The sequence below is a fragment of the Leptinotarsa decemlineata genome, unplaced genomic scaffold, assembly GCF_025532065.1.
Source record: "Leptinotarsa decemlineata unplaced genomic scaffold, Ldec_3_MD MMD2_tig00078422_RagTag_RagTag, whole genome shotgun sequence".
NCBI lineage: Eukaryota > Metazoa > Arthropoda > Insecta > Coleoptera > Chrysomelidae > Leptinotarsa > Leptinotarsa decemlineata.
The window spans coordinates 7,761,851-7,774,887 of record NW_027412747.1 but is presented as its reverse complement, the minus strand read 5'-3'; the positions used below and the strand labels follow the sequence as shown (position 1 = coordinate 7,774,887).

The 13,037-nt window shown below is 36.0% G+C and overlaps 1 protein-coding gene across 3 annotated transcripts in view; it reads left to right on the top strand.

The window, feature by feature from the left end:
* Positions 1 to 13,037, top strand: part of LOC111511993 (dopaminechrome tautomerase) — a 96,445-nt gene that overhangs the window by 39,340 nt on the left and 44,068 nt on the right. The gene's annotated exons all lie outside the window — the stretch shown is intronic.

Here is a 13,037-nt window from a genome sequence, read left to right as displayed (position 1 = left end):
TGAATTAGTAGTTGTTTACAGCTGATTCTCGGCCTCCCCCCCACCCTATTGACGTATTAATTGCTTTTTTTATTGGTTGTTGTTTGGTGAAGTTTTTTTGTTGTGCAGTGAAGTCAAGGCGTTGTGACCTTGAAGTGTCTGGTGCATGGATCGTTCAGATTTTTTTTTCATATGAGATTTTGTGGTGTTTTGTGTGTGTGTGTGTAGGAGAATGCACGGTACAGGGTTTCATCATGTGCTTGTTTGTCTATGTACAAACATACGTCTGCATACTTCGAAGATCCTCCAAGTAATAAATGCTCCATCGGTGTTAGGGCACCAAGTTAGTAGTGGAGTGACGTCACAGCAATAACCGTTCAACGGCTAGAGAGCGACATGTTCACTCCACGACGTGTGGCAGAGTAATGCGTATTCATCGGTCTGCCCTCACCTCTCCTGAAGCGATGAAGGTTCGCTCTAGCCCGCTATCGATGGTGACACAACGGCAGCCGAGGACTGTTTGCCTAGCGTCTACCCTCTCCGAGACCGCAACGACCACTGCTTGCTCGTACCGGCAACTGTTATCGCATCAAGTTGGGAGATGGGCTTGGCTGTGACGTCAGGCATCTCTAGTGGATAGCAACTAGCAATGTGAATCTTTCACGGTTTCATGGTGGGGGTGACTCACACTGTTTAATATAAAAGAAATGCCTGGCACACTATGAAATCAGTAGACGAATATATCTGCAGCAGTTAGCAATTGGTAGAGTGTTATTCAGTTCGTAATAGAAGGAAGACGGTGAGTGTATTTGTCTGTTGGAAATTGTTTATATTTTCATATATATTTTCATCATGTCCGTTTCAAAAGTAGACTTGAATAAAATTAATAATTTGATTGTACAGGAGGTTGAAATACTAGAGCAAAAGGCCTTATCATCATTGCCAATTGATGAAGTGTACATAATTAAAAATATGTCAACTTATTCTACACGATTTGGTAAATCAATTTTATTAACTTTGCAAGATGTGAGCAATGATAAATTATTTAAAACATGGCTACCAAAACGTATTTCGTTGCAATTCAGTGATGACGATATATCTTGTATCAACTCATCAGGTGGTAAATATACGATGATGTATTTAGGACAGAGCCAACAAAGTTTTGCTGGCATGAAAACGCGATCTCTAGTCAAATTCAATATGATTGAATAATAGTAATAATTTATAGTGAATTTCTTTAGGTCATAGCTTACAAAGTTTTTTTGGTGTGAAAACGATAACTCTAGTCAAATTCAATATGATTGAATAATAATAGTAATTATAATGAATTTCTTATTGTTTTATTAATATTCATATATTAGATGATAATTATATGGAAATATAAACATTACTAACTTAGTTGAATACACTCACTTTGTAACTACAAGTAAAATGGGAATGTGAGTATTATATCACTGAAAAATTGGAGGTTGCTTATTGTTTTTTTTTTGTTCGATTTCAGTTCCACCATTTAAAGATGTGGATGCAGTACGCAAGTCAAGATTGGGTCGATATTGTAGATCTCAAATCATCGGTTCAACATTTGTCGTCTAAATTGAAGGTGTTGGGTGATGGAGCCGAACATGCAAGCGTTTATGATATGAGTGTATGCTATGATGAAAAACAAATCGAATTATGCCTTCGTGATGCTGAGAACTATTGGAGTGGTGCAGAAGTTGCAACAAATTTTTGGATAATGAATTGGAATTGTGGCAACTTTGTGAGGTTATGATTGAACTGAACCTAAGAAGATTCCTGTATAGCCTCCAACCATACTTGCCAGAATGGATTATTCATCACTTTGAATTGAATGATGAAAATCGAGAGGAAATTGAAGATGGTCGCGAAAATGATGATTATGAGGAAGAAGTTATTTTAGATAGTCTGTATGTTCCTGTGAATCATAAATAATGTCAAATAAAAAACTTTGTATTATTTTCATGTTTTATTTATTTAAATCTGATAGAAAATGATTACAAAACAAAAATATATGATACAATACATGATAAGTCAGTTACAAATAAAAAAAAAAAGATCATAAAACAGTACATGATAGAGTGAAAAAAAAGTGTCAATATCTGCTATGAACTGAACCATCCAATGCATTGTATGTTAAAACTGTATCATGCAAAATTAATGCATATACTTTAGTGTTGTCTGGAAACTTGGTCTTCCTCGTCTCAAACTCAATCTTTATATCAATAGTTGATGATTTTGTTGCATTCGGTTGATGGGAACAATCGATGACGAATAGTGGATTCTCTCTAAATTGTCCAATGTCCATCAGAGGTTCACTCATATCTTTATCATAATAACTTCGCTGGAAACTCTCAAAAGCATAATAAGCAGGAGCATCAAGTTTTTTATCGAAATTCAAATTCCAACGCTCATATGGATAAACTTCAGAATTCAAGTATACTCGAATACTATTGATATCAGCAGTTGTGAATTTTGTAATATCTTGTGTTCTATCTTCAGATGTGGTAGTACTTTGGAATGCGATGATGACAAAACGAGGAGTTTCCAATGCGTTAGTTGTTTTGATGGCCCATATGTCTGAAGAAGTCCCACGTAATGATGGTAGTTCATAGAGGTCCCACATACGATACGCCAACTTGATTTTGGCATTCAGACCGCTTTTGTTTATTCTACTCAAAAGTTTGAGCTTGTGTTTATCATCTGGTACAATATGCCTTATTTTCCATTCGATTTTATTTATTTCCAAATCAGCATCAACCTCACCTATATATGAGTTTTTGAATGATCGAGCGATAATCAAAATCAATTCCTGTTTGGCATTCAAGATACTTTTGTTGTAATCTTCAGCAAAACCCATCAAATATTTCAGTGGTAGTTTTCCACTAAAAACATGACTGTTTGTATCCAAGATATCTTGCTTCAATTGTGAAAGTCCCCAACCAGATGTCAATAATGTGTTAGCATGAGATTGTCCAAATGATATCATGGTTTTCATTGTAGATGTTATCCCAGGTTTTCTAACAACAGCCACTTGTTCACCTCCCATTTCATAACGAATTTCGTCAAAGAGAAATGCAATTGCATTATTCGAGAGATAGCATGTTTTCGCTACATCTTTGGGGGTGAATTTACCTTCTATGTAAATGAAGCTCTCGGCAATATCTAGTATAACATCTTGATTATTGATTGCAATTCTGATTTCATCCGAATTCCTGAATAGCGGTGATCCATAGGGCTTATATGTGTGCTCATGTAAACTTATGAGAGAATGATCGAGCACTGGTTCATTGAATATATTCAACTTTTCATTGTTTGTTTCGAGCACCATTGTTATTTTCTCACTTTCAATCCAATCGATTTCAAAAATTTAAGATCACTCACAGACAGAGCGTTATGTGCTAACTGTTTAGCATACACTTGTGGAATGAGCTTCTTTTTATGCACACCTTTCTTTTTGATAGTGCAACTCGTTTGGGATTGTTCAATGCGATTTTGTCTATTATAAATGAAACCCATAACAACAGTTATTCGATTTTCTTCAATTCCAAAATAATGAAAATCTCTTCTTCACTTCCAAAATCGATAAGGTTATTTTTTTCATCCAAAATACGCACTGTAATGTTGTGAATCAATTGACGACCTTCTGGACTGACAGGCATATATATAATACTGTGTGGTTCTTTAGTAAGATTGTAGCCAGGTTCAACATCAATATCGAATGAGAAAAGAATGTGGGATTCTTCACCATTTATATATGAACCAGATATTATATTGCAATCTAAGCGGATAAGTCTCACAGTTGTAATGTTTATTGGTAATGATGATTCATGTATCTGATTTGGTGGAAATATTTCATGAGCGAACCCCATCATTTCTGCTATTGAATTTGGATGTGTCAGATCAATTTCATATTTGGATCGCATTTCACATTTGAATGTATTATTATTGGCGTGTAGATAGAAAATATCATCTGCAACGACATCATTTGGTTTTTTATCATGAAACAATCTGAACATGATATGTTTCTGTATGACGGCATTGATCTCTTCTATTTCATAAGCACCACATGGAATTTCAATTGTCAACTTTTGGGGTATCGATGAGTTGTCATTACTGATTCTAAAACTAACTAAGTTATTAGCTTCAGTTATATTATTGATTGTATTGCATCCATAGAATCCCAAAAGTCCTAATCCATAACGACTGTTCCTATCCAATTCAATTGGTGGAAAAAAATCCGCACTCAAGACACTTGTCCCGACAGCTTGTAGCTCGAACTTTCGTGACATGACTGATGAATATTTTGAAACACATTTCAATTTATTATTGTACACAGCAACAGCACATTTGAGACAATTTACACTTTTTGGAAGGTGTTGTATTGTAATAAGTATCATTTTTATTGATACCAATATTCACATCCTCTATATTACAAATACAACACATAGATTTCCGAGGTATAGGACCGTCATTAACATCCGATTCTGAATTTTGATCGTGGTGGTGGTGCTCATAACAATATCTATGTTTCATTATATCGATGTCATCTTGCAGATGCTTAGGCAACTTTTCCCAAACATATGCAATCTCATGTGCAACACATGCAAGTATCACTTCCTTAGGCATATTTGCAAGCATCACTTTATCCATTTTTTTCAAGGTACCATATTTTGAAAACATTCTAAGTGAAAACCCCATTCCCTTGATAGCCTCCCGATCCAGTTTTGGTGTTGAATCCATTTTTATTTGGAAAATTATTTAGAGAGAAACTGCAAGCACAAGTGACCACAGAGAACTGTATTAAATTTCTGTTGTCGATCATAGTTATATTTGATTTTTACATTCGAACATTTTCGAAAGAATCGAGTCAATTCCAATGGTGGGGGTAGATCTCCAAAACTATCGAAATATGTGACTTCTTTCCCACATTTTTTATATGCCACCCAATGTGTTCCTGGTCCACTTATTCCATCTAAATTAACAATAGCTGTCTCGTTTTGTTTTGGACCTGAAGATGGTAATCTATCACGCATAAAAACACCACGAAAATGTGGAATTTTCATTTTTTGTGCATAATAACTGAGATCGAGATCAGTAAGAGGCCTCTGAGGTAGGGGTTCAATTAGTTTTTTGTTTTGTTTGTGGCTTTGTATGGTTTTAAATATAGTCCTAAACCTTTACGGTATGGTTTGAGATATATTCCACTTCCGCGTTTGCCTAATGCTACAGCCTCCATGGTTTTATTGTGACGATTGGCTTCCATTAAAGCCGCTCTGCTGGCTTTTGCCGAATTCACGGCCTTGGTAATACCAGCAGCAGCTCCCGCCAAACTTCCTAGTGCGGATAGTCCAGCAAAAATTGGTATCAATGGTAAAAGTCCACCGATCTTGGGAACAGGAATTATGCGTGGTGTGCGGATTTTCTTCTTTCCACCGGCAGCTTTAAGGTATTTACGTGCCGCCTGCAATGCCACAGTGATAGCTTTTTTGCTATTATTCGTCACAAATTGATTCCACCAGCTTTCTTCAATACATTTCGCACTTTATGGACTATCCCAGCACCAAATGCAACTTTTTTAATTTTATTTTTCTTCGTTTGTTTCCTCTTACATTTTTTCTTATTGGTACTACAACCCATGCCCATATGTCTTTTCGCTTTCATAATGTTGGTGACAAGTAATGCAGCTGCTCTTTCCCCAATACTCGCGTCCTTCGATTTAACCCTATCCCAAGCGCTGTATTCAAGTTCTTTGTCGGCTAAATGTCTTGCTGCAAGATCGGATGGATGCTTAGAATATTGAATATCGTGTTTTTTGCATTCAATATCTAATTTATTGATTCCAGGGTCGTTACGAGCTAAACGTTGTTTCAATTTTGTACCCGGTCCACAGTATTGATAACCTCCGGTAGATGTAATTCGAAAGGAAGTTTGTTTATTAAATCATTAACAAAACCACAACCTCTTTTAATTTTACGATCACTTTCAATACGTCCGTATCGTTTGATGGTACACATTGAAATGAATAAGCTAATAACATTTATATAGTCTCCAACCACGGCACGATGCGCATTGTAAAACAGAAAGAAAAGTTTGCTGTAGATAATCTAGATGAGAAATTTGGTTGTGGATTGAATGGACAAAGGGTATTCAGACATGGTCCACTACTTCCATCATCAGTTCGAGGACTCATTATAGGACCTTCAAATTGTGGAAAGACGAATGCAATGATATCACTATTAACACATCCACAAGGACTGAGATTTAGAAATGTGTATCTCTATTCGAAATCACTCAATCAACCTAAATATCAGTACTTGCGAAGTGTTTTGGAACCTATAAAAGGATTAGGTTTTTATACATTCAGCAATAATGCAGAAATAGTGGAACCCTCCGACGCTAAGCCTAATTCTGTTTTCATTTTCGATGATGTAATATGTGAAAAGCAAGATATTATTAGATCATATTTCTGTATGGGACGTCATAAGGATGTTGATTGTTTTTATCTAGCACAGACATATTCACGGGTACCCAAACAGTTAGTGCGTGACAATACCAATTTCATTATAATGTTCAAACAAGATGAGACGAATTTACATCACATTTATTCAGATCATGTTTCACCCGATGTAACATTCAAACAATTCCAATTGATGTGTGTTAAATGCTGGGAGGACCAATATGGATTTCTAGTCATTGATAAGGATAGAAAAATAGATGAAGGTAGATATCGCAAAGGATTCGATAGTTTTATATACCCATGATCTTGTTTTTGGAACTTATTCGATCACTGAATATTGTAGTGGTCACTTCACCAACGAATTAAGCTTTAATTCAAAAAAAAGGGCATTATGAATACAAAAAAAGATCCTGAAAATAAAAACAATGAAATAAATTTGAAACGTCAACTAGTAGAGACAACAGAAGCTGTCAGGCAGAAATTCAACTCTATCAAGAATGATAATATTGAAAATCGTACGACACTTGAAAGATTGTATGAGCCCATAATGAAACCATTGAATGTTTTATCATCAAACGCTACTTCTAAATCACCAGTGTTATCACCAAATCATGGAACTGTTCAATCTACTTCAAATTATCCCATGAGTACTCCAATAGGAAGAAAACAATCTTTTGGTAGTGTATCATCTGTGAATAGTGACACGAGCACACTTCAAGACGATATGAGAACAACTCTATTCGAAACACCATCATCGTCCCACATCGATTCCTCGGATCCTGACATCTCACCTGTTATGAATGAAAGTGGTGAAGATGTTTTGATGAAACATTTGAATAATATAAAATCTAGAAATCCAGCATATGATGGAACATTTGGCGTACGTATGGATCCAATTACACAAAAGCTGAAAATGGGAAGTCTAGTGGTAAATTTCAAAGATGGAAACATTTCATTTTGGGATGCTAATAAAGTGAAAAAATATGAATGCGCAGGTAGTCCAGAATTGTATGATATGATTTTTTTGAAGAATCCACAAGATGTTGATAATGAAGAAACTCGTCAAGTATATTCCAAAATATTGAAAATAACGAATGCTCCATATAAACAATATCATCTGAAGAATGGTTTTAAAAATACAAATTCTAAAAAATTTCGTGAAGTTATCAAACCTCTATTAGACTCACGACAATATCCAATAAGAAGTAGAAGTAAAATTGGTGGAGCACTCAAACGAGTGAAAATGGAGAAAATATATAATTCTAAACCTGTGAATTATGTGTACTGGAATTCACCGAAAGAGTTAGTTGCTCGCCTACGACTATTGGTAGCTTCAAAGTCAGCCGGACATACCGGACATGATAATGAAATAATTTCAATAATTGAAGAATTACGTGAAGAAGGTATAATATATTAACATATTCACATGTAATGATCACTGTCACATCATCATTCAATGCAGTAACATTATCACCTTTTCTCTTTAATCATATTGAAATAGAATGACTAATGAAATAAGTGATGTCAAACGACAAGTTGTTAATGAATTACATAAACCTGCAAGACGTAATTTTCGTAGAAGAATAACCACCATCAAAGGTTTTGCAGATCTATGGCAAATAGATTTAGCTGAACTGCAACCTTATGCAAAAAGTAATGAAGGATACCGATATATACTTGTAGTGATAGATTGTTACTCCAAATATCTGTGGACTGTAGCAGTTAAAGATAAAACAGGTAGTACAGTAACTAATGCAATGAAACATGTACTGAAAGAAGCCAAATACTCCCCCAAACACATACAAAGCGATCAAGGGAAAGAATTTTTCAATAAAAGCTTCTCATCTCTCATGCGAGAATATAATATCAATCATTATTCAACATTTAGCACAAAGAAGGCAGCTATAGCAGAAAGAGTGATTCGTACAATAAAGGCATGGCTCTACAAGGAATTTTCGATGAGAGGTCACCACAAATGGCTTGATATTCTTCCAATTATAACTAGTAGATATAATAATAAAGTTCATCGTACAATAGGTATGGCACCCATCAATGTTGATTCAACAACAAAATTAAAATTCAAGGGTATCAATGGAATTGGAGGAAGACAAAGTAAACCCAAATTCCAATTAAATGATATTGTACGTATAAGTAAATACAAACATATTTTTGAAAAGTCTTACACTGCGAATTTTACCACGGAGCTATTCAAGATTGTTAAAATTAATAAAACCATCCCAACGACTTATAATCTTGAAGATATGAATGAACAGCCGATTAGAGGATGTTTTTACGAAGAAGAGTTATTACGAACCGAGAATCCTGACGTATATCTGATTGAGAAGGTGTTGAAGAGAAGAAAAAATAAAGTATATGTAAAGTGGTTAGGCCTTCCTAGCGAACAAAATTCTTGGATTGATGAATCAAATATGGTTTAAATGTATATAATAGTGACTTTTATGAATAAAGTAATATTAAAGTTCATTATTGTTTTCATTTCAATTATAAGTATGTGAACTGAAAAATATTGCAGCGGTAAACATTGCCCCAGCCATTCGCAATGTTCTGTGTATACCAAACCAAATTAATTGTATACTCCATTCCCGCTTATATTTTTCAACTCACGATATTGAAAACACATTATCATTCCCAAAACTAATCGCCGTCACTTTGAAATGCAGTATCCAACTCTTTTTGCCAATTATCTCTCACTGATAATGCTGTCTCATAAAGCTTAGTCGACTCCTCAAGCTCAGCCTGAGCTTGCATTCTCGAACGTTGATGGAATTGCTTATCTTTACCAATTTTTGAACGGAGTTCATCAGCATCTTTAGACATTCTAGCCAATTCAACCTTCGCTAATGCAATCTTGGCATCTAATGCTTCAAGAGTTTCATTATTAGCATTAATAGCTCGCTCACTCTTTTCAAGTTCAGCAATAGTCATCTGTGCCTTTACAAGACGGCATTTTGCTTTCCTTTTCATTTCCCCAAACCGATGGAGGGGGCTGAAAGAAGATAGCGGTTCAGCTTTCAAATCACTCTTCATTTCTTTAGGAGTACCTTTTGGCTTCCTCTTCGATCTGTCACTTTTCGTTGCGGGTTTTTTCTGTCGCACAACACTTTTGGATTCTTTCTTTTCTTTAAAGTCAGTGACAATCGATGAAGATGCCTTAGTAACCTTCCTCTTGATTGTTCTAGATTTCTTATCAACACCAAGAGGAAGGGTAGATGAAGAGTGTTTGAGTGATGATAATTGCGAAACGATCGGATTTTCAATAATAATTTGCTCATTTGGTTCTGGCACATCTGCAAAGTTAACGAAGTCGTTAATATCAAAATCATTTATCGAATCTTGACTCGATAAATGTAATACTGGAATATTTTCAAAATCAGTCTGATCGATATCAACAAGTGGTGAACCATCTTCAGCAATCAATAGCGGCATAGAGCTCATGATTATTAAGGTCTGAGGAATGATATGTGATAGCAATAGAATGTGGATAGGAAAGGTGATGATGTTACTGAGACCTCACCATTTATAGAAGAAAATAAACTAGCGCATGCGCTCTTTCATCAACTGGCACATGCGCTCTCTCACTAAACTATTCACGCATGTAACAATCTTTGTCATTTAAGAGGAAAACTTTGTGTTGCATGCATGTATTTTTAAATGTTAGAAAATAATACAAATAAATTCAAAATATATATATATTTATTAATAATAGAGGACAATAACGATAATAAAAAATGAAAAATGTTAATATGTCTCTGTGGATGTGGAACGTTCTTTGACTCTATTCCTCAATAGTTGTTGCTCGTGCGTCAAACACCAACATTGAAAAAAATGGATTCTCCTATTGGGGTAGAGTTGACCAACCTTCTCACACAGATCCCAAGTACTTCTACATGCATTGCATACATGATTCCAACAATTCATGGAATATGTATCACAACGCAAACAACGTTGCAGTGGAGTTGGAACGGCAGCACAGATACCACAAATATTTCTACAGATACCTATATTGTTAAATATTATAGGTTCGGAACACTTCAGACACTGTAACTGTTGTTGACGATAATCCGATTTTGTTCGCTTCGGTGGATGAGAAGGAGGCGATAGTTGAATCCGCAACACGCAATCACTACACATACCAGTACATGGATTGATTGAATCCTTAGGTCTACTTATTTGACAAAAGTAGCACACAATAGCCCCTGCAATCATCATTGGGTAGACACACACTTTTGGTTTTTCATTCCACTCTTTTGGAAACGGCATTTTACTAATTCGATTAGAAATATAAAGAGATGACTTACAGAAACTCTGAATGCTCTCTCCTATACCTACGATCTCTATTTATACAAATCAACATCATGTGGAAGTATAGTGGGATAACTTCTCCTACTATTCCACTCTAAACGAGTCAAGTGGGAGTCGCATCACCTCCTATATAAGTTGACTTGCAAACCTAGAGTTCATTCATTCACTCTCTACAACTGTGAGCAAACAACAACAAGATGAATTCTGCAAAAATAAATGTTGCATTAAATAGAATAGCTGCTGTTGATGAAAACAATTGGATAGACGAATCAGATGATGAGGATGTCAATGTTCCGCTAGAGGAAGTAATAGTTGAAGATGTTGGAGTCGATGAAGATGAGATAGACGAAGTTGAAAACGAGGCCAACCAAAGCGACGAAGATGATGACGTGATGGAGTTTGAGAGGGTCATGGATGAAGAAGGAGATGATGAAGGGATAGAAGCTGACACAACTGAAGGTGATGGTGCTATGAGGATCGGTATGCGAACACTCAATGTCAGTGAGACACTGGAAGATCCCTTGGATTTGTATTGTGCATTGGATGCATACGTATTGATCAGCACAATAGATGGAGAGAACAAAAAACTATGTTGGTGCTGCTTTCGGTTTTATTCGCATAGAAACAATAATGGAGGGTGGTATGCCCATGTCAACACCCACAACACTGTCTCAATTATGGAAATGGGACAGAATTGGTGTGAAGCTTGCGAGAGGCCACTAACAAACTTCACCCGAGTATCTACATGTATTATATGTAATAATGTCCAACCTGTGGCACAATAACCGTGGACCTACTGGTCAAAAAAAAAACAACAGCCCTTTTCAGGGCTACATTATTCACACAAACAGTAGTTAGTTGTATTAGTATTCATAGATTATGTGACAAATGAATACTTTGATTAATAAAAGTCTAAGTTGGAAATTTGTTAGTCTTTGAATATCTATACATTATATGACAAATAAATTACTACTTTGACTGAAAAGTCGAAATTTGGAATTTGATAGTCATTGAATATCTATGCATATGATGAGTACTACTTTAAATGAAAGTTGAAGTTGGCATTTGTCAATCATTCATATGCATATAATGATGAATACTTTCACATACATATATTTCGTTTGAGATTATAATGTTAACATAATGTTAACAATGGTATGAATCTGTTTCTGTTTGAAAGTATAATGGTAGCTCTGAAAAGAGCTATTTTTTTTATTGTTTCAGTCTTTAATTGTAGCCCTGAAAAGGGCTGTTATTTTTTTATTAATCCATGCAATGATATGGACTAACGCTCCTCATCATCAGAAACAATAATTATGGTATCGTCATCTGAATCAGATGATATACTAATGATATCATCCTCATAGTAGTCATCTGAATCAGATGATATACTCATGATGTCGTCGTCGTCATAATCAGCTGAATCAGATGATATACTAATCACATCATCCGCATTATTATCGTCAACAGCATCTATGTCGTCCTGAATACCTTGTTCCACTCGTTCTGCGAAATCATCAGGAAGATCATAGATTCGCTGCAGAAATTGAGCGAAGGTTGTACTCAAATGATCAGACGTTGAATCTATTTCATGTACTTGGATGGGTCCTGTACTCGACATTGTGGAAGAATGATATAGAACTGGGATTGTTGCTATATTTATATTGGAAGAAATGAAATGGAGGGGGTGAAATGTAGAACAGTGTTTGAGATTCGAAAACATCAAGAATGAAACTCTGAGCGATTATTAGGAGAAATTCTAGTGATTATTATGGAAAAAAAACTAATAAGAGGGAGAGGAAGGGAGGAAGACACTGCCCCAGCCTCGCAGTGCCTCGTGTACACCAACCAAAAAGTGTGTACTCCGTGGAAGGAAAGGAAAGGAAATGATGGACGAGTAGATGATTATATGTCATCATCGGAATTGAGGACATCATCATCGATTAGGATTGGGGATGGCGGAGGACTATCCTCGATGAGGATAGGGGATGGTGGAGGACGTCTAACGTCAAGCTCGTCATCAGCATCATCACCAGAGTCGTCGTCGTCATCATCGTCGTCGTCGCTACTCATTGGGACAATGTCATCATAAGCAGGGTCCCACCATCCGTCAGGATCTGGATATTCCGAGTCATCCAAGTGTCCTTCGTCACTGCCAGTGACATGCTGAACTTGCATCCTGATGTCGTGATCCCGGTATTCGTATGGCGGACTGTGGGGTTCCGTGGTGGAAGAGACAACCTGTACCTGGCTGTTATCC